This window comes from Atractosteus spatula, chromosome 5 (genome assembly GCF_055471065.1).
Source record: "Atractosteus spatula isolate fAtrSpa1 chromosome 5, fAtrSpa1.hap1, whole genome shotgun sequence".
Lineage (NCBI taxonomy): Eukaryota > Metazoa > Chordata > Actinopteri > Semionotiformes > Lepisosteidae > Atractosteus > Atractosteus spatula.
Window position 1 is genome coordinate 56,915,097 of NC_142710.1, and position 23,265 is coordinate 56,938,361.

Below are 23,265 nucleotides of genomic sequence, written 5' to 3' on the forward strand. Positions count from 1 at the left end.
ATTGTTGTTGCAGAAAAGGAAAATAGCTTTGATTATTTTTTTTCCCTGGCCAGAAAGGAAGCATTCTTAGACCCTGGTTGGGAAGACACCGATAATCCTTTCTCTCTCTCTCGCATAAACCCAGAAACAGCAGCGTTTTTTTTTGTTTTGAGTGCATTGAAATAACGGGAGAAAAAAAAAGTTAAATTATTAATAACAGTCATAGACCAAAAAAAAACCTGGTGGAAGCGAGGACCCTGGGCAGGGGCAGGGATGGGAAAGCTGAATTATTGAGAGAGTAGAAAGAGAGAGAGAAAAAGCGAAAACAAGAACTAGCCCCCCCACTCCACCCGTGTCACAATCGCAACCTGGCTTCTTCCACGGGAAGGATTTTGAAGGGCGATGGGTGTCAAAAGGGTGACGTTTTATTAAAGTTGGACTGATAAAAAACGAGGCTGACAGTGGCATCCGTCACCCCTCAGACCCTCTAGGTCGGGGTAAGGGTATCCTCGCTGCAAAATGTTTGGATCATGTAAATCACACCGGTATATATTATTGGTGTAGTTCTTGGGGGAACTATTTTTTTATCCAACGCATGGCCCATTTTTAACCCTGGAAAGGTTGCTTTTAAATTCGTGTACATTATTTTTTTCTACATTTTTTATTTTTCCTAGCTTCGCAGGACATACGTATTCCAGCTGTAAAGGTAAGAAGCCGTTTTTTTTAAATGTTCAGATGCATAAATCCTACATTGTACTACATTGTAATCTGTCTTGGGTTTCGATAAAGGTTGCTCCGAGCACCCAGAGGGTCAGTTTTGCAGAAGGTCATCCGAGAGGAAGAACCCACAATATCATACTGAACCTTTTGCTGGTACATGCCTGTTTTGGTTCGGCCAAGCCTGGGCTACCCTGACCCACTGTGGACCCTATACCTGCGAGCTGTCAGAGCAGAGGGCTGATATCGCCGGTAAGGAAATATATATATATATTGTTTGTGTAGTAGTTGTACACGCAACTGTAAGACACGAACATGACGTAAAATGGAGCAATGCGATTCATTCACTGGTGCATTTTGAAGTGTGCTTTTCCGTTTTGCTCTGAAAATCGGTGCATTTGCATGAGGGGTTTCATAAGCAGCACAATCAACAAGAACGTAACTGACCGACCCTCTCTCGCATCATTTTCGTGATGGTGGTGCGTGTCACGGAAGCACAAGGGGTATGGTGTTGTCTGTCCTAGTGAAAATCCCCTTTTTGATCCTGTGATTGCACTTTCTGTTTTGTTGCAGTACTTATTACACTAGTCAGTAAAGGAATTGTCCGAGGAACAGTTAACGCGAAAGGTTTACACCTAAACTGTAGCACAGTGTTCTCCACACAGCATCAGTCCTAACGCTAATTTAATACATTTATAAAAGTGGCTAAAGATTTTGCATCTTGGTGTTGATGCTTCTTTGTAGATTATTGTTAATATGAACATGTCCGTTTAGATACATGCTGCATTATTGCTCTTTCCTAATTCAAAATAATCCAGAAAGGTCACAAAGGTATAACTTCTCCAATAGCACTTTAGTAGATTTTATTACAGTACGTTTGGGCTACTGTCTTCACTAACCTGTCATTGCAAAATTGGCTTTCCCCGGTGGCAATTTGTACTGCTACTGTTGTAATCACTAAAATCCAAGGCGTCTATTTATTGTGAGTGAGTAGTGGACTGAAACGTGCAATATGTACTCATCCTTCAGCAATGGAAATATTTAGATTTAGAAAAATGAGAATCACGTTTAGAACACAAACATATTCTGACAATTACACGGGGCAAAAACATTTCAGACAGCTTATGGAGTGTACTATTTTAAAACTCCATTACTTAATAAGATCAATTCATTTTATTGTCAGAGCTCAAGGGTGTACTGTACATCTATGTTTTATGTAAGCCTCACATTTCATGCCAAATGTGACTTCTGGTCTGGTCCAATTTTTGATAGATGCATTCGCTTAAAATTTTGGTTTGTGGACTGTTGTGAAATATATGTGATTTGAAAGTCTTATTGATTCTGGTAAGCTGATGTTTGAAAAATAACTTAAAGAGACCTTTGGACTGCTCTGTCTTCTAGGTAAATTTCTTCTGTTTTCGGGTTTAATTATTCCTGTAACTCTCTCTGCTTTTTTGGAAAGGTATGTAATGAAACTAGAGTTAAGGGGGGTTGCCTTCACCCACCGGAATCGCTAGTCATAGATTCTGTACAAATCCAGTAGAAAATTGATAAGATCACTTTATTTTGCCATATACAATTTCATGTATTAGGAATCTGTCTTTTCGCATACCCCAACTTGCTCTGAGACACATGGACAGGTAGAGAAGCTTACCACATAGCTATAGTCACACTAACCTTGCTGTAAAAGAAAATCCCTGACTCAGAGTTAAAAGCTGCACTATAAACTGATGATATTGAATCTTTTTTAGCCTTTTATACCACTGTGTACTGTCTTCTGAGTGGTACGGTTTGTAGTTGGTCTTTTCCAAATAAAAAGATGCTTGGTGGTATATTTCTACCCCAGGTGCTGTCCTGCAGCTCTGTGGTTGGTTTTTTCAGGATCTCTCCTCATGCAAGGGCGTGGAATTAAAACAGCATCTTTTATTCACGCTGGTACTGTATGTTCAGTGCTGGAGTACAAGCGATGAAGGTATCAAACTTGACAATGCAAATCAAGTTCAGCAGCAGCAAAAGCTGGGGCTTGTTTGCTTTCAGTTTCTCTAATCCGTAGAAATACTCTAAAACTGCAGCCCATTTTTGTTTTCTGAAAGTAAGTAAAAAGGTGTTTAACCTAGAACAATTCCGCATGTATTGTATGCAGGGAGCACATGTTCTCTGGGGCTTTAGAGACGGGCTTGATCGCTCCCTCTCCCATTCATCATTTTAAAGCAAGTGGTTAGTGGGTGGCTGTTCTTCATAGGTGTGATCCTATCTTCAGTGCAGATGAACTTTGTTCAGATGGTTCATGTGAGCTATTTAGTAACTGTGTAGAGACTTTAGAAGATCTGTGCTTTGGGGAGCACTGGCTTTTTCTGGGGGATCAGGCTTGTCAGATCACACCTCTGTCCTTTGATCAGACCCCTGACAAAGCCTGAGGGAGGTGGCTGCACAGGTGACAACCCAGCAGCTCAGTGACAGTGTTAAATAAAGGAAACAAAGTGTTAAATAAGGCTAGGTTGTGCGATAGCAGCAGCACTACGTGTTAAATGAACCTCCATACTTTTTTCATCCCTTATTCTGGGTAGCGCAGACATTTGACTTTATGAAGACTGATCATCTAATTTTTCACACACACGCAACAAACCAAGCAGCAGATCGGTTCTACACTGAGAATAGTCATTTTCTGTGTAGACCCTTTGAAATTTAGCAGGGCAGCTGTAATTGTTATGGCTTCCACTGTGTTACTGGGTAGGTGCGAGTTCTTGAAGAATGCAACTGTAACTAGCAGCTGGTGAAAACAAATGGGTCTTATTTTCATTGACTCTACCAACTACAAAAATTCTTTAGACTTTCATGTCTCTTGTCCCTTAATATGAAATACACTAAGTATCATTTTAAAGCAAATAAAAAGTTATATAAAAAAAGCAAAGAAAAAGCCCTTTTCAATTCTAGATTGAGACTTCAACCAGGCATGCAGGATACATAAAGCAGACTGTCAGGCTCCCATTCAGCAAAGTCCCAGACAAAAAATCTCTTGAATAATTGCAGCTAGCTAGCATGGCAGGATTTTCTTCATTCTCCACAGAGTCCTTGCTCGCAGTCCTGTGTTCATCCTTTCATCATTTTTTGTTTGTGGAACATATGCTTTGTTTTCAGCAAGAGTAAACCGGTCATGTTACAGTAGTTCCTAAAGTGTGATCCAGGTGGAGCAAAGAGGCTGATGGCAGGGCAGTGTCCCCGGCACCCAGGCCTGTATCTCCACAGAGCCAGAGGATGCCTGATCGTCTTGCACATGTGCTGTTGAGGAGGATGTGTGAAGAGCTGTCTGTCGGCCCGTCTCTGATCTTGTGCATACTGATGGAAGAGGGCTGTCCTCACCCTGGGACTTATTCATAAAACGCTTGCTGCCACGCTACGTTGACAGCTGTTGTTTGTTTTCAGTTCAGACTGTTGTTTGGAGCTTTGCTTAGTCCAAATCTGAAAATAAATTAGAAATACAGTTCAAGATTTTCAACAACAAAAAAAGACAATTACCTGTAAGAAACTGTGAAGTAGGTGCCATAACAAATTGCATGCTCGTTAACTCATGGAAGTCAAGGTGTCCAAATCGTATTATTTATAATAGATATAAGAGATTATATCCCCCAACACACTCCCTCTGTGTGGTTTTTTTACTCTAAAAAGTGTTGGTTTTATAGGATATGAATTTACAAACCACCCTGTGGCTAAGGATCTGCGCCTGTGGCTGGAAGGTTGCCGGTTCGTATCCCACGGCCGGCAGAGGAATCCTACTCCATTGGGCCCCTGAGCAAGGCCCTTAACCCCAACTGCTCCAGGGGCGCCGTATAAATGGCTGGCCCTGCACTCTGACCCCAAGCTTCTCTCCCTGTCTGTGTGTCTCATAGAGAGCAAGTTGGGGTATGCGAAAAACCAATTCTAATACAAGAAATTGTATCTGGCCAATAAAGTGATTTAATCTTATCGTATCCCGCGTGCATACACTTTCCAGGGCATTTACATTGTGCACTTTTTCATGGGTCACATTTGCAGTCTGAGTAGTTTGTGCAGAAAGTGATTTTTGAATGTCGGCTGCCATATGCCATAAATACGCCTGTGGTTTTGTTTTTGGAACATTTTCCCATTGTTGTTGTACTGTACCCCTTTAAGATTTAGCCTATGCCTGGTTGCTTTTTTTAATCTTTATTTTGCCTTAACAGATTAACAGGGCCTGGGTGTCCATCCCCCGCAACATGGCATGTTTAACATCTTGTGCTTCTTAAAAGAATAAAACTGAAAGTAGCTTTGACCCAGTTTTCAGCTGAATTCTCTGAACCTTAAGAAGGCCAATTCTCAGTGGTGTATTTCTGGGGGTTCTTACAACATATAATGCTTCATGAATGCAATACGGCAGGAGTTTTTGTCTTAAGAAGAAGGAAGATTCTCATATAGGTCTGCTCCTGTTTTTCAGTTGGTGCATATCCTCATTCTTTCTGAACATGTGAATTTGAGCACATTTGAACAGATGCAAATTCGCTGTGGTTAGAACCATGATAAGTAATTTGTTTAGGTCATGGTAGGAGAAGTAATATATTTTTAAAGATGGGTGACTAGTTTGCAGGGAGTCAGTAAGACTAGATGTGGGAACAACAGCAGCACCCTGACTAAACCAACAACTGTACCCTGAGTTGTGGCCTACTGATTTTTAGAGGATGAATTAGTCGTGTGCACAGAGCTTTATTGTTGATCCATGAACAGGTGTAATATCAAAGGCTGTCTTAATACCAGCTGTTAAAAATTTAAGCTTCCATAGGCATGCGATGATGTCCTTACCACACACGCAGTTCTCCTTGATGATGAAACATGTACTGTATAGGTAATCTCCGTAAACCTTTCTCTAATTCAATTAAACTGTAAAAGGCCACCGAGGGAATACACACAGTATCCTGCCTCCTGTTTACACTGTCTGTTTATTGTGTACTAACTGACCTTTATAAAGGTGCAGCCATCAGACATGGCTCTAGGTTGACTCAGAAAGTACAGATGCACACTGACGTGGGCTGACTCTCGTCCTGTCATAAGTTTAGCGCAGTGGTTTCCAATCCTGGTCCCGGAGACCCACACGCCTGCTGGTTTTCATTCCATCCCACCTTCAATAGATCTGATGGTGATCTTGAGCTGATGCTACTTTAACTAGCAATTTTTTGCCATTTAAGTCAACCGACTTTAAAATTAAGGCAACCCCCCTCCGCACAAGTTGTACACTCAATACTTGGTGGGTTTCATTTTGTTGAAAGCCAGGTACCTCCATCTACCCTGTGAAAACCAAAACACCCCTATCAAGTACAGGGTTTAAAATTTGCATTTTACGGGTCAAATGGCATTAGGATTCTATCTAGGCCCTTGTTTAATCCCTGTAAAATTTAAAACCTGTTAAGATTGCCATTGGGGAGCAAGCTTTGTTCCTGGTTCCAAACTTACTAGTTCCAGATATGTATTTGCAGTTGTTATTGGTTATACAGCTGTTTCCCAGCAAAACATGTGAAGAATTTTGTTTATTTTTAAGGTGATATTATTATTGAAAACAAATGTTGTTTTCTAACTAAATGTTGCAAGCTTGCAGTTTTTTTCCTCAAAGCTTTCAATCTTTAATTTTAAGAGTTGAGGTTTTTTTTTTAACCATCCATTTTTAGAACGCAGCGTATCCTGTTTTAAATCTTTCGCAGTTGTTCCCAAAGCCCTGAATATCAGATAATCCATTTTAGTTTTATTCCTAGATCTTACTTGACTCCTCAGAGACGGTTCCTACTGGGACTCTCTGACACTCTGAAGCTGGCTCGGTGTTCTCGGGGAGCAGCGTGTTTTCAGGTGAGGCTGTGCCCTAGAGACGAGTCTCCTCAACTTTACTGTTCTGGAGAAAAATATTCTTTCTTTCGTCACTGGATTTGCCTATGCTGTAAAAGTGGATTTGATTGGCTGGCATTACTGCTAAGAAGGGAAGTCGTTCTGGGCTGGTTAACTCCTTGGTATGAAGAAGTCCTTTGCATTTCTTGGTAGTGAAGATAGTCTTCTTCTGGAGCTACTTCAAGAATGATGAGAAATGAAAGTGCTGCTGGGCCTACACTGAAACATGCCTTTGTGGGTAGAGGGACAAAGGTGGTTGGCTTAGATTGTTGCTTTCAGTATTCTTACCATTTTTTTATGCTATGTTCTGGATGGCAGGGTGGGGCAGTTGGCATTGCCACCTCACAGCGCTGGCGTCCTGGGTTCAATACCAGTCCTGGGATGTGAACGACGTGGAGTTTGTATGTCCAACATATGTTCTTGGGGGTTTCCTCTGGGTGCTCTGGTGTCCTCCCACAGTTCAAAATCATACCGATAGGTTAATTGGCTTCTGGAGAAGATAGCCATATAGCCACAGAGAGGTGTGTGTTCTTTACAGGTCCAGGGTGGAAGAGTGTTGTCATCTGCAAGGAAGGAGGAGATCATGGGAGAAAATGTAATCCCTTACAACTTAGTTATATTGTTTGTCAAGGGAATTTTTATTTTAAAAAAATGACAAAAAAACAAAGATGCCTGTCCTGGACAGCTGGGATTCATCCTGAGAGTGTAGGGTTCTAGTTGGGTTTGTGGGAATGTGCACACTCCAGATGGACATGTGCCTCAGACCAGAATCACAGAGGTAGTAGCACTCACCCCTGTTCCATTGTGCTGCTCTGAAGATTCCTAAATATTATGAATTACAAGCAAAAATACAGTAAGGGCCTCTCAGAAGCCAGTGATACAGTGATATTAGGTTTTTATGTTAAAAAAATAAGTATGCATTTCTTAACCTCCACCCTCTCACTTTAAAGTTTTACAGAGCCATCTTTCAGCTGAAATGGTCAGCGTCTATATATAACAAATTTGTTGTTGAGCTGGAATGTGACTTTCTTTCAAAATAAAATTGCATAGGTTCCACACTCCTGTTTCAGTATTGCACCACTGAGGTGGCACCCCGATAGATTTGGTTTGGCGATGAAGTGCTTTAATAATCCATTATGGTGCACAGTTGAGGTGCATATGAGTATTGCCTTCCTTTCAGTTGCTGAGGTGTGCTAGGACCCCACATATGGTATAGACACAGACATTGAAATATAAGGAAGGGCAGTAGTGTATGTTAGAGAGTCCAGCCTATTAGCTGCCTGCCTGCGCTGTGAGGTCATGTCTCCCTGCCGACCTGACTAATTTCCAAAGAATTCATGTCTCTCCTTTGCTCGTGTCGGCGCCTCGCCCTCTTGTCCCTGCAGATTGGCTCGGTCTCTCTGTTCATCAGTTATCACCTGTCACCTGTTGAGCATGGCTCTTTCCCCAAGAGCAGCTCTCTCTCTGCCTCCGGCTCCACCCGATGTGTGCCAGCGCCTTTGGGCTCTGGTATCCGGAGTCAGAATGCAGCCAGACGCACGGTATGAGACCGCAGTGTTTTGTAGGAGCGTGCCGCAAGAGGTGGTGGTCTCATTCCTCTGACAGGATTCAACACGGGCTTCACCACCACCCACCCAAGTGTTTTAAATTTAGCACTGAAAGCTCATTTTGCTGTGTTGTCCTGCTATTGCACGCACAGTGGACTTGCACATTGCTTTGTTATACTGTCACTTTGAAAAAATATTTTGGGTCCAAAAACGGCAAGCTAATGTCAGTACTTCATCACCTTGGGTGCAAACTTGAAACCGGACATTGCAGGTACAGGGGCACTGAAATACGAGCAGTTATTGAGCAGTGCTGCAAACACTACCTTATCTGTGCAGTTTGTCTTCTTCGCTGTTATTTTGTGCCTTTGTTTGTAACAATTTGTTCCTTCTTTGTGCACAAGTTGCTCTTTTGTCAGGCGGGTCTTTTTCTCTGTTTTTGGTAGATCGCATTTTTATGAGCCAAAATAGGCTCCTTTATTTCTGCCTTAAAGGCGAATTAACAGAAGTAATGTTTGTTTGAACAATTGTATTTCTTGACAAGGTGAGGATCTAAACCGAAACAATGCTGGAGAATTAACGGAACGTACAAAAGATTTGGAACAAGCCAGTAAGTGAGAAAAGAGTGGATGAACTCAAGTACCACATTAAAGTGGTACGTCTTTATAAAGTGGTTTGTTGCCAGTGTTTTGGATATGTTTAACTTGGTGCTAAACTATCTATCTGGACCTGCCACCTGTGATTTGTGGTTGATTCTTTGCTTAACAGGTTTTTTTCTACTAAAATAAAATGCATCAAGAAAAGCAAGAATTGATATATGGATAAAGAGATTTTTTTTGCTGTTGCACTGTATTCATTTAGCTTCCAGTATAATTTTTAGGGTGGTCCTTAAGTTTATCCTGGCTTCGCTGAGTGAGGATTATATACAGTTTTACAGTATTCCCTTAACCAATCCCGAGCTGATCTCCTGAATGATCTCCAGGCCTCACTGGAATACTGCAGTGGGAGGAGCTGTATGAAAACTGTTTCCCCAGTTTTACATTTCTCACAGTTATATTGCCAAAACTGCAAACCAGTCATTGCTAGGACTTGAAATGATGATGTTCGGTGCAGGATAGCTAGCGTTGTGAGCCAGCTGCACTCCTTGAATGGAATGGAGATAACAGAAGGTTCCTCTTAATGCTTATTTACATCACTACGTATATTATATGCGTGGGATTTTGTCAAGCATGATATTTGCTTTCTCTGGTTTAGTTGTGGGCGGTTGCACAATGACGTCTTTTGTTAAAAGTCCCAAAATAAATCATTTAATTTTGTCTGTCATCACAGGTAAACTTCACTGGGCTAAAAACATTAGTTCGTAATGGGTGGTGTCTTAAATCAATAACAAGGCTTATTATTTGCGTTTTAAACCTAAATCTTTAAATGCCTGTTGTGGCCTTCCTGTATTGGAAACCAGCCAGAGGAGATGTACTAGAAGTTTCTTCTCTTTTTGTCTGAGCCCAGTGTGATTTTTAGCATGAGTTACTCGCCAGATTTCCGGGGCTGTTCTTTCTCTCATTGACAGGCATTCTCAAGGAGATGCAGGAATACTTTGCCAGTTCAGGCGCAAAGGCCTTTTTAAAGCTTTTCCCTTTTCCTTTTTTCTTTCAAGCACATGTCTTTACCAAAACATGTTGATTTTTCAGAAGACTCATTCTGACACAATACTGTAGCATACAGTGTGAGGCTGTACTGTACGTACAGGGGAGACATGAAGAATGTCTGTTTACCTGCATGTCCTGCAGTTTCTGTCTCAATATCTGCCATCACATGGAAGTGTTAGAATTAGTGTTTCAGAGTGAGTCGACTTTCATAGTCTGTAATAATTAAATAAAGGCACCCAGACAGAAATATTGGAAATTCTTCCCTCATTGTGGATGTGTAGCAGAAATTTGCTAACAATGTAGGAAACACAGTTAATACTGACAAAGTGAGCGTACTTTGACACAGTGACTGCCATTCCTGTAAGACTCAGAATTGCGTTTTGTTGTGTGTCAGGAGCAGAACTCCAAAATGCGAAATAAGGGCTTTGGATACAGAAATTGGTAAGCGTTTATTGTACTTCATCACCACCTCATAAAGATGTGTCTCAATTAAAAAAAATTAAGAGCAGAAGCAATTCAGTACTAACGAGAAAATCAGTAAATGGTTGAAAACGGTAAAGAGGCGTATGCACCACTTTTTAAAAACATATTCCTGCTTTTTTATCTTAGAAGCTAAAACATCTTGCATGTAAATTGGAAAAAAAAAATAACTAAGTGTGGTACCACTAATAACTAGAAATAAATATCAGAAGCTGTTGCCATTTTGACTTTCAGGCAGATCTTGGTCAGTGGTGTAAGATTTTAGATTTTATATTTGAGATGGAAGAGGGGTGGCATTTTTAAATGATATTATTTGCATTCTAAAATAAGATGTACTATAGGCGAACCACTATTCCCAGTTCCTCTGGTAACCCTTCTTATACCCTGTCAGCAAGGCGGAACTGTGCTCAAACAAAACCCAGATCTCAGACTTTGCTGCATTGGAGTGATCTACAATAATCTCACGCATCTTTGCCGACACCAACCATTGACTGTTAAGGCTACTTTTATACTCTTAAAAAAACAATTAAGATGCCCTGCAAATGTTTTCTTTTTTTGGTAAATTTAAGACGATGTGGGATTTAGGTAGCACCTAAAATGGGGTGACAGCTGGGGTGGAAAAGCCATATTTGGGGGTGGTAGCACCCTGTACCACCCCTCTGGATATGCCCCTAGACTCAGTGTGTATTTATTGTGTTGTGTACATATACATCTGTACAGGTGAAGTTAAAACAGTGTACTGTATTTTATAGCATTGGCACATGTGTGTTTTGTCACAGGAAACCCAGATTTTACTTTATTTTAAAATAAGCCTGAAAGTTTCAGCACTGAGGTTTATTGGATCCTTTTTTCGCCGGATATGTTTGCACGTTAAAGTTTTGGATGTACATTGTTAGAATGGGACAAGTATCATCTCTGTTTATGGTGTACACACAAGAGGAACACGCTATATATTATGCTGATCTTGTTTTTGCTTTACTAGGAATTCTTTCACGCCTGTTTCTTACATTCATCTCATTTTCATTTTTCACATTGCTGTGCTTGTCTGACAATGAGCTCCTTTCGCCTCAGTGTCTCTGGCTTTGCTGCTTGCCAGGCTGCACTTATCTGTGGGTTTGACTGGAGTCTGCCTGGCAATGCTGACACTGACTCTCCTATGAGGGCTGTGGGTAGAGAAAAGTTCAAGATGCTGTGTGAGTAGTAGGAGTCCTCCGATCATCTGCTTGACGTGCTCTTTAATATTAATCTTTTATAGTGAAGCTGTAATTCAGCTGAATTAAGAGTGCACGTTTGCATCCACAGTCTTATCGGATCATCTCTTGTCCATGTTTTTGAATTGTATCTTTTATCTTCATCCAGAGAACATCGCCACCTGTCTCATCAGTGCTGGATGTGCTATCTCTTCTCATGGGTTTTCTTGCAAAAAATGTGGTCAGACCCAGGTAGTATATTTATCCTTTTTAGTCACAGCCTCTCGTTATCTCATGTCCCTTTGCAGAGTGCTTACTGTACAAATCAAGAGACGGACGACAGCCATTTATGGCATTGATAACTGCACTCTCCCTTCTGCATTTGAAGAATAAACAACACAAGATTAAAATAGTGGTAGTGAATATGATGAGCTTTCCAACCAGCCCTGGTTATGTGACAGACTTGGCTGTGCACTGTGACCTGGTCTCAGCTCCAGTTCTGTCCATGCGTTCTCAGTGCATGTTGTATTTACCACTGCAGGAGCTCTGGGCCATGAGTTGGGAATACAGAAATACCCCCAATGAATTAAGACCATTATTTTCTCTTATTACACAGAAGCATATGAATCCGCAGCAGGACTCCTACCAGTTCATACATCTCTCATTACTCTTGCTTATCTTTCTTGTTTATACAAACGGAGGACAGTGATGGTTGCATTCCTTAATCGCGAAGAGTGGTGTATGTAAACACCGGCAACAAATGATTGAAAAAAATCAACTTTGCTTAAGGTGGATTCTTGGGGCCTGTTGACGGTTCAAATCTATTTGACTCCCGTGAGTGACATTGGCCTATAAAAAGGTTTTTTGGTGAATGACAACAGGAGTCCTGGTCATTAAGCTTCTTTTAAGTGTCCACAGGCGGTGATCGGGCCTGTTCATCCTTGCTCACTTTGACACCACCCTTAATTCACCCACCATCCCCTAAATCCTTGACAGACATCAGCTAAAATTAGCTTGATAATGCTTGGAGGCCAGCAATCGGAGAACGGATCTGGAATAGATGCGCAGCCTAATCTCCCCCCTCCCTGCAATGCTTACTTGTAAGATGGACTGTCATCGTAGAAAAGCAGCTTAAAGGGGTCACCTCTCTCTCTCCCTGTCTCCCTCTCACTCTTTCCACTGCCTCTTAAATGGTGTGTCAAAACTAAGCCTCCCATGCCAGCGGGCCAGTTTTCCCTATCTCAGTTGTCTCTATGTCTCTTGCGGTTTGGCCACACTCGAGGGTCCGTGCGGATCTGTTTGGCAGCTGACACAGGGGAGGCTTTTTGGCCTTGGGTGATTAGACTGGAATAAACCCCCCAGTACCTCACCTCAACACTTCTGGGAATCCTGTTTTCTATGTGAGGCGGGGCGGGGGGGGGGAGTCAAGATATAGATAACATCTGGGGAGTTCAGATTTTTCCAGCAAAAAACGACGGCGATCAGGACCCCGTGTGTCTTTTCAGTAAGTGACTTGATCTTCAAGGGGTACACCAGTGATCTCTTTGAGAGGGGACAGCCACCTTCACCCTTACTTTTCTTCTCTCTCTCTGGGTCCTGATGGACCTACAGTGCATTTTTGAACAGCGCAATAAGGTACTATCTTCTGCTGTCTCTGTCTGTCAGCTGAGTAGAGGCTTTTAGTATAGATAATGCACAGGGCAGGTGGTGATGATGTTTGTACAACCTTATGTGTTTGCAAGGGTTTAGCAACTGGCCCCTGTCATCCAGACGTTTCCCTTGCATTGCTTTTAAAAGTGCTGGAATGAAATATATCCTGCATCCTTTAAACGCGACTTCTCCCTGTTGTAAATTTTGTTCTGAATCTTCCTGCCACCGGGTGATGATCACTCCAGGTTTATTTTAGTGTATGTGATGATTCATGTGTCTTTAGTTCAAGCTGTCATCATTGTTAAATGCAGGCTTATGAGAAATAATGGATTTTCTTGTAATTCTTTGTGAGTGGAGGCTTGCTCATTAAATTGACTGTTTTCACTCATTGTAAATGCTGATTTTCTTGTTGTTGCTATTGAGCGGAAATCCTGAATGACTAAATACACAATTACTCGAAGATTTAAATCACCTTTACTCTGCAGGTCCTCACAACACAGACCTGTCCATGCAGTAATGGTAAGGGCAGTTTTAGACCCGTAGAATTTTTTTTCTATGGGTCTAAAACTCAAAGGGCAATTATGTTTTCATTTTATGAAAACCCCCTGCATAGTTACATTGGTCTCAAGTTTTTTGGGCATGTTTTCTGGTTGATCGGCTTGGTTGTTGTGGCTCCTTTGTGCGGTGCGATCCAGGAGAGGCTATTACACAGTAAGCTGCAGAGTGGGGATAGTTATCTCAAGGAGCAGCTGGGAGCCGTATTCATAAAACTTTTATTCCACACACCGAGGTTACACCTGCTACTTAACTAATGAAAGAACAACACAATCAGAAATGTTGTGGTGTAATGTTTCACAATGTTCATTTTAGAAGAGATGGTTAAACATTTTTGCGGCATCAAGTTTAATTTCTTATTTTCAAAATAAGGTCTTTAGTGTTACGGCGTGTTTTTAAGGCTACAGCTTTTGTTTTACACTGGCAGAGTTGCAGAAAAATAGGCTTATGTCTTCATTTCAGCAAATACCCTAACTGTTTGCTTATTTCTTTTACGTTGTAGGTGCTAGGCGGGGGGAGAAATTCAGTAGATCTTTAATGTCTAATTATATTTTCACGATAATGTGACAATCTTCCACATTATAAATAAGCCAATTTTAGTTGGATTGATTAATTGTATTTTCAACAAGCCTAGCATTTTTAATTTAAAAAAATATTTTGCTCTCAGTACCTCTGCGTTGAATTAGCATTTACCCGTGTTATTCCAGAAGAGCCGCGCTATATCACAAGTTCATTTACAGAGACCCGGGGTTCTATTTTAATTATTAGCTCTATTAATCTTATTTGTAATAGAACCCTGGAAGAATAATTAGAATGTATGGTCGTAGGCTGCTTTTTCGCCTGATGGTTGGCAAAAAACATCCTGTGATAAAGTAATACACAATTCTCTCACTGTCCAGTTCTACAGAAACTGAAAGAATATTTTTGTTGGGAGCAAATATTTTTTAGAGACATTTTTTAGTTATGAAAAATATTTTTTTCCCCACAAATGTTCATTAGGAGAATGTGGTATTGTCAGGAGGCTGAAAGTTTAAAAAGAAAGATCAGTTTTTTGTTTTGTTTTTTTCTGAGTCAGCAGTGAGTGCTGGTTAAAGAAGTCCACTGGTGCTCTATTTCTGTCCAGCCCTCTGAACTCTGCACAGGCAACCTGTGGAAAGAATCCAAGCTGTTACCTTGTCTGATAAAAACTTGACCTCATCTAGACAGGACTACTAATTGTGTGAAGTGCAATGATGTAATTGCTACCGCTCCTCATAAATGATTTTCCAGCGGAGAACCTGCATTTGATCACCTTTCAGTCTCTTCAGGTAGAGCAGATTACAATAAAATAACATGAGAAAATATGCAAGCAATTTTGGTTTTCTTCAGTGCCATAATAACCAGTAGCAGCTGCTCTTTAGGTGTGCTTGGTAATGGATTCATGTGCACTACACATTAATGTGAACTTCAGTAGGTTTTTTACGGTTCACCCTTAAACTCTAAAGGCACTGAAAAATGGTTTGGAAAGGATAGCAAGGCACAAATATATTTGATTTTGCAAATCTGAACATTTGTTGTCATTTCAGGCACCGAGTAGTAGTATGAACGGAGAGATAAAGACACAGACCACTGGGTCTGATTTGTGGTTTTTAAAAGTTTTGTACAGGTGTTGGTTTGTGATGATATGCATAATATGCATAGTATGTAAATTACTGTAGTTTAGGAAAGAAGATGTGTGCTTATTGTATGATTAAGAAGGTATACGGTAGCTGTTGCTTCCAGGGGCTGTCTGTTGATTGTTTTGCTTTGTTTTTTAAGCTTAATCTTACCTGACAGGAACCTCGCTTCCTGTGCTCTCAACCACTTGATTTAAAAATAAACCCAATTCAGCGCTGTGCGTTACAGTCTGCAGACCTGCAGAGAGGAGAGCTTTTATATAGCTTCAAGCACCAGCTTCTGATGCAGAAAATACAGATGTGCTTATTTCTGATGAACAGAAGGCACAGAAGTTTATTAAAAGGTGAGGGTTTGAAAAGACCGGTTAAGTGAAATGTACCCCGCTGGCTGAGAAGATCCTGTAAGGGATTGCAACATTTCCCACACTCATTTTATTTTTACTATTCTCAAGAAAACACAGGCTTTTAAAACTAGTTTACTCATTAGGCCATAGGATAAGTTTCTCTGAGTTCATTTTTCACTTTGCATTTTTGCATCTTTTTTGGAAACCTAGGCTTCCAGGTGTGATAAAGACTGTGTTTGAGATGTGGAGCTGAGGATTCCAAAATTCTTGATACCACAGTGGACAGGGTTTCTGGAAAAGATATACAGACACTGCAGATAAAAATAGAACTGGTATGATTGTAATTCCATAAAATCCTACGTGTGAAGGAGTATTCCTTATTCATCTTTTAACAGTGTCTCCCTTCTCCGTCTGCGAATAAAGTGCCTCTGGTTTTTTCCCTTCTGATCTTCTCTGGCTGTGGTGCTGTTCATGCGTTATTATTGACGATACAAACATTTTGTAATGTTTGCGTATAACTCCACTGTTATGAACTAATGAGAGGCATTTTGTGCTGTGCTGGTGTCTTGATAGGAGATTACATTTAAGTGAAACTTGCAGTACTTTTAAATGAATTGCTCAATACTCTGGGTGCACCTGAAGATTGCAGATCGGTTTTAGATTTCAGTAAGACGGCTTGGTGAGTTTGCCATTTGTCATTTTCGTTCGGTTTGTGTAACATTGCTTACTCTTATTGTCTGTGTTTATCATTAGGCAGCAGGCAACCACAGTGCTTGCTGTGAGTGTGAGGCAGATGTTGTCATTGTAACAAAGACCAGAGACTAGTAGTGTCTTTCTTTAAAGAGAAACCTAGTCAGTTGAGCGCATGGAGTCCCTTAATCTTTTATTGTCGTCTAATGCATCTCTGTCATGTTTTGTGCTTTGATCATGCTTCCACCTTCTTCCATAATAAAATAAGGTTAGGACAGTGTCTTTGGCTCCCTCCGAAACTAGTCCTTGCTAGAGCATTAAGAGCTTTTGCCCCTATGGAGAGTACGTTGGTGATAAGCAACAGGTCTAGGTTTGGACTTAAATCTGTATTCTGTGCACCACGTGTTGCAGAGGAGCCTCAGCCCCTGGTGTTTTCTTTAAAAAGTCACAGTGTACAGTACCAGTCTGCCTTGAAAAACAAAAACCAAGTGCAGGGCCAAGGGCTTGTTCCTGGACAGACCGAGACTTAACAGTGAGCTTCCTGTCACACCTGCCCTAAATCTGGGTCTGTTGTGTCTTAATATGTTCCTAGGTAGATCTCCTTAGTTGCTTGAAGATGAATAATGTAAGATAACTGTGCTATTATTCCTTATCATACTCTAACCCATTGTTATGAAACCCTTTGTTTCATGTGATAAATCATATCTTGCAAATACAGGACGGTGTGGTGATCTTGAGCTTGTTTTATTGCCTAGTTTTCAGAGCGTAAAGCTCACCTTCTGAAAGATTATTTGTGTTTCAGGACTGAAGGTATGTCCTTGGTGGTTTAAAAGATCATGATTCCGAAGACAATTGATGCGTTTCCGAGCATTCGATGAGATAAAACAGTAGGACCTTCTCTATTTTTAATATACTGTAATGTGGAATGATCTACTCTGTAATCTCTTTCACCATTAGGAAGATGGCTGCCTCTTTATGCTTTATGTTTGCGTACTACTCCCTTTACAATGAAGGTCCCTATACACTAATGTAATATGAGTTGAATGTTACAATTGGTGTGTCAAGCAGAGCACAATACTGTGTGACATTGCTGTGGTCTTTGCTGCTCCTGGATATCATTTTCTGCTCAAATCTGTAAGAAGAGGTCTCGGTTTCACCTGACAGAGAAAGAGGAGATGGTCTTGAGTTCAAATGAGTCCTTCCAGGAATCTTTGGGAATATTGCTTTAAGATTTATAATAAGGGCTTTCTTTGCACTGCAGCTATACAAACTCTTAGTGACTTCAAATCTATTCGCCTGTGCGAAACTGTGGGATGTGTACTCTGCTGAAAACACCGCCCCCTCATCTTTGTGGTTTTTTTAAAGCAACAGAGTAATAGATCCTGGCTCTCCTGTAAAGCAGTTAATGAAAAAACGAAAGCAGCCCACCTATTTGATATACTTTTCTGCCACACAGTTTTAAATCCCAAAACAGTGCAAAAACATGCAAAATAACCCCCTAGGATAAGAAGCTGTTGGTGTTGTACACATGAATTAGCTGTAACATTGAACAAAATTCGTATAACTAAAATTGAAAAAGAATAAACTAGCTGCTAACTGGCTGCCAGGCAGGTGATGGGCATTTCCATGACCAAAAATGAAACCTGGTAGCTTTCTTGCTATTTTGGTGTTTGTTAAAAAGAATTCTACACTTACAGTTAGTTCAGGTTGTGCTGTGCCTTTTGTTAAATGTCATATTTTCAAAGCTGGCTGGAAAGATCTTGAGGTCTGCGGTTGCAAACCCTCTCAGACCTGCCTAATTTTTCCTTTCACAGCTAGACGCTCCTGTTTACTCACGGTGGGAATACATCTGTGGCCTTTTGATGAATTCCATGTGCTTTGCAATCAGCGAGGCGCTGTGTACCCTTGAAGAGTACAGTACATTTTACACTGATTGAGTTCCAACTGCTCCCGTTAATAAAGCCTCACCTTGTTAAAATTCCTGAGTTGTCAGCTGTGCAAATGCATGCGTTCAAATAGTGTGTTATTCAGGATGTCTGTGTGCATGGAAACACTGAATAGTAGGAACCACCAATTGCGGGGACTGATCACCCTTTTAAACCCACGTCTTATATCAGAAGTATCTCAGTTGTGTATTTCTGAAGTCTTTTCCACTAATGTGAATGTTTTTTTATTGGAAAACACCTTCAATTAACATGCTCCTTTGCTTACATTTTACCCGCATTTGAAAAAACATATGGTCAAATTCTTACTGTGCCTGTGTGAATATTGGATACAGTATCGAGGTGGAGGAAGGGTGCTTGCTTCAATCCAGCTGCATACATTTTTCGAATGAGATGCAGCATCTTTGCCAGACATCTGTTGCATAAGCACAGAGTCCTGTAAGTATAGATATGTGGACATGCTAGATTGTTATGGTGTGTGTGAGATCAATGTGGTGGTTGCTGCATGGAGAGCCCTTGGGCATGGTGATTGTTTTAGTACTTTCAGTGACTGCAGAAAAATCCAATGAAATCTTTCCTGACTTGTCATTTAATAATCGCAGCCTGCAGACTTAGAGATATCAAATGAATGTCTGATGCGTCCATTTCATACTCTACGGTAATGGGCTGGAATAGGCACGGTGTAATGGAGAAGTCGATCTAGCACTCCCAGTAAGGTATTGCATTGCATGCATATGGGTATGTGGCCTTAAACATATGACTTTTTTTTGTAAGTTAACAAATGTATGCTAATCAGTGCACCACAAACACAATTAGTGTGGTAGTTTATCTGCAATCTCTATAATTGTGTATGTGCTTGGAGTTTTCACTCACTAAAGCAGCCATGCATGACTTCAGTAGCAATCCAGACAAAGCCATTGTACCACTACTGCTGCTTGAGATGCGGTGCAGTTAATGGGTATTGGAAATGTTTGTGTCGCAGTTTGCAGTGATAACTGAAGTAAATTTTAGAATCCGATTGCTGTGATTACCTCTAGTTAACTCTCTTTTCCCCACCCATTGCTCTCCTACTAATTTAGCTAGTTATACATAGATACAGATCTAATGACTCACTGTCAGCTTGGAGAGTGTGTGGATGAATAGCAGGAGGAAGGATTTTGTTTTTGGAGATGTAAGCTTAACCAGCCCTCCGTTCCCCTTGAGTCTCATAATGAACACACTGTAGTTATGGAGTCTCCATCCATATGCCATGCACAGAGCAGCCAAGAGGCAGTGACATGCGTGCCCTGTACACTGTAATGAAGACATCCCCAATGTGTTAACAGATGCCAGGAATGAGGTTATGCAGCTCTGGAAATGAGAGGGGGAAACCCTGCACTAATCCATCAGGATCACCATCCCAGAAGGTCAGCACCGTAGAATGTGACGCTCAAAACCTCTCCCAGGACAAAGCTGGTTAATAGTTCTCAGCCATTGATTATACACTGTTTTTTCAAAGCTCACTTTACAGTAGCTGTGCTTTGGTAGTTCAGATTGAATTGTGGGATGTTTTGCTCCATAGATTGAAACAGAACATTTTCTGACTGACCAGACCCCCCCCCCATCTCTTTTTTTAATAGGTTATCATGTCAGCAGGACCTGATAACCCATCACAATCCCCTGCAATATATATATACCCTGTTGCTTTCAAAGCAATAGCCTGCTTTTTTTTGCAAAATCAGCAGGGGACTTTAGTATGCTCAAGTTGCAAATGGAATATTCATATGTACAGGACTGTTGACCAGCAATGCTTTTGTCAAAGCAAACTGAGTTGGACCCTTGCAGTGTTCAAATTTAGTTACGGCCCTTCTTATCCATTTCAGAGAAATACACTGTGCTGGCCTAAAAATTCTGCAAGTTTTGATTCAAATTAAAATGGTGAATTTCAGAATATAGGGAAGGAACTAGGAACTTATGCAGCTTGGGCACGAAACTAGCTGATCTCGAACCGCGGACGGACAGGACCCAGAAAGCCATTTAAAAGCAGAGGGGCTGGGGACCGAGGTGTGTGCAATTCCAAACAATAGCACACATCCGTAACGTATTCAGTTTCTGGGAAGGGGTAGGGAGCTTCATGCATTTTTGCCTTCTTTCAAGTGATAAACACAGCACATGAAGGAAAATCATCCTTCAGCGGGGGGTTTTTTTTCTGCTGATACAGTAGCTGGCAATTGCACAAAAAAATTGCTGGCAAAAAAAGCTGGCAATTGTGTCTTCTAGTATGGACACCGGTACCCCTGCCTCTGACGAGCTTGTAAGGGAAAGTGTCCGGTCCATGTAGAGTGGAATCGCTGCAAAAGAAGAGAAAGGAAAACTTTGCTTTATATCACTTCAGAAGCCTCAGACCCACCATTTATGACATTGCAGACGTGCGGTTATCCGATGGCTTCTAGAGTAAGTTGAAAACAATACCCTTCTTTTCTATAGTGCTAATCACTCATGTGTCGGACTGCATTGAAGTCTCAGCAGATCAAACATAACATTCAAAATCTAGAAAAGAAGTGGTTGACCAGGATGTCTTAATTTTTTTAAATGATGTTCGTACTTGACTAGAAAGCCTCTGCAGGTGTGCAGCACTTATCAGATAACTCCAGAACAGCACACCTTGTACTCTGATGTCTGCCACCTGATTGCACAGCAGCCTGGAGAACTGTATTACCGTACCCTAGATTTGCAAAGTGGAAAATGACAAAAAGAGCTGACAATTCTTTGCTGTCGTTCATTGTCAACTCAGACGCTAATAAGAAAAAGTTTTTTTATAGAGAGCATACTTTTAACCAGGTATTAATGGGAGAAAGAGGAGATCTAAACTTCTGTCTGGATTTGTAGGGGAGGATTTAAAAATAAAAAAATTGCAGAAATTACATTTGTAAGTGTGGACTGTTGATTTGCCAGATCTTCCCTTGTGCATGTTTCAAAAGGATAGACTGATACCATTAGTAGTGCTTTTGTAAGTTTAAAGGCATCAAAGAGAAAAGCTGAACAGATTGCTGTGTAATTATGTTAAAATGCACCGAGAAGGACAAAGTGAATTCCAGTAACTGTGCACTGATGGATCAGGCCTGTGAGCTATGGCAGTCTAGGGAGAATGGCGAGCAGCCAATTTTGCTTTATTAGCTCTGGCTCTGGGCCCTGGGACATTCGTCAGGAATATGGGTGTCCATTGATATGACAGGATTTTTCATCCCCGGTCCAGTTGTAAACCATAACCCTGCACGTAGCCTCAGAAGGGCACACATGTGCTGTCCAAATAAGGTGGTTAAACTGGTCACTTTCAATAAACAGGAAACAATGCAGCATTTTTGATCACGTTTATGTCCTGTTTTTTATTTTGCTTTTAAACTCTAGGATGCACGAGCGTGTCTTCACTGAACACTTTGAGCCGTTTGTGTGTTAACAGCAGTGGTTGCTGAGATTGGGTGACACTGCTTTGACAAATAGCATGAAGTTAGTAGGGCAACGGGCAATTCTTTTTTCAGATATTTTGTAATTTTGTGTTTGTTTAAATAGTGGAAGAACAACAGGTCCTTTAAAAGTCTTTTAATTTGCTGTAGGAAAGGGCAATGGGAGAGAGGTGGACTAGTCTAGTCCACCTCTCTAGGACTGAAAGATCAGAGTGATCAGGAATTAGTATAAACTTTTCCTACTGCAAGGTACTTTAGGTACTCTGTTAAACAAATCTGCAAGGCCATTTTAGTCAAATGCAAAGGGTTATGCAAAACAAAGGTCCTGGCCACAACTGACCAATCCCTCTCCTTACTATGAGCGACTGAATCCGTATCTCTTATTGGAGAACACAGGACTCCTTTACAGCTCTAAGGCAATTACCCCGGCATCCTGGCCAAAGTTCCCATTGGCCTTTACCAATCACGGCCTCCTAATAATTCCCATCTCTGAATTGGCTTCATTACTCTGTTCTCCTCCCCACTGAGAGCTGATGTGTGGTGAGTGTACTGATGCACTATGGCTGCTGTTGCATCATCCAGGTGGGGGCTACACATTGTGGAGGGGAGTACCCAATACCTGTAAAGCGCTTCGAGTGGAGTGTCCAGAAATGCTCTATATAAGTATAAGGAATTATTATTATTATTATTATTAATAAAACTCAACAGGTCTAAGCACTCTTACCTGTCTGGTCTCCTTGACAGTGTAATGCACTTATCTACCTGTCTGAAGGTCTGAAAGTTCATTGGGGGTGGGGCTTAGGAACTGGTACCATGTACTGTAAGTGCAAGCACATGACTTCCACGCGTCTATGATGAGGTTTATGGTCTTAGGTGGTAAAGGTTTATAGACAACTACTACTGTTTTTTTTTCGGTCATTTACTCACTAAGGAAAGATAATGACTTATACATTATAAGAATTGTACAGCCACTGTATGAGTAGTTAAATCTTTTGTTATCCGTTAGATTGAATAGACTGCAATGGATTATGTGCAAGCAATAAACTGCACAGTGGAATTTGGCCAGTCCCGATGGATTTTTTACAATTTTGTAAGACTTTCTTTGTCTTGTTCAGACTAGTTCAGTCATTCAAGCAGTGTACTATACAACATTTTATTCAAAGACCGGAAAGCAAAGCCTTGACTTGTTGAGGGAAATGCCTTCTTCATTTCCATACAATATTCAGCTTTAGCTGTGCCTTGTACACTTTCAGGGAGGTTTTTCAATTTTCACTGGACCTCACTTAGATGACGGAGGCTCAATGGATTTTTTCCAGTTTCCTCCTGAGTGACCAGGCTGCCCTGCAGATTTTCTGATTGAGTAGCCGGTGTCATTGAAGGGCAGAAACTGGTGATTCCTCTGTGTGAACTGTGGCACAAGGCTGGGTTTTTTCCTTTCACGTCTACGTCACAGCCTTTACCCCGTTTCTCTTTCTAGAAACTGAAATCAATACGCAGGTCTTGCTGGACCAGAGCCAGGGCTTTGAAGGCACTCAGAAGACATCAC

The 23,265-nt window shown here is 41.1% G+C and overlaps 1 protein-coding gene across 1 annotated transcript in view; it reads left to right on the top strand.

The window, feature by feature from the left end:
• Positions 1-23,265, top strand: part of ip6k1 (inositol hexakisphosphate kinase 1) — a 43,419-nt gene continuing 20,154 nt past the window's right edge. Inside the window, exons 1-2 of the mRNA XM_088917764.1 lie at positions 1-685; positions 769-948. The gene's annotated coding sequence lies outside the window, so the exon portion shown is untranslated. The remainder of the gene's footprint in view (positions 686-768; positions 949-23,265) is intronic.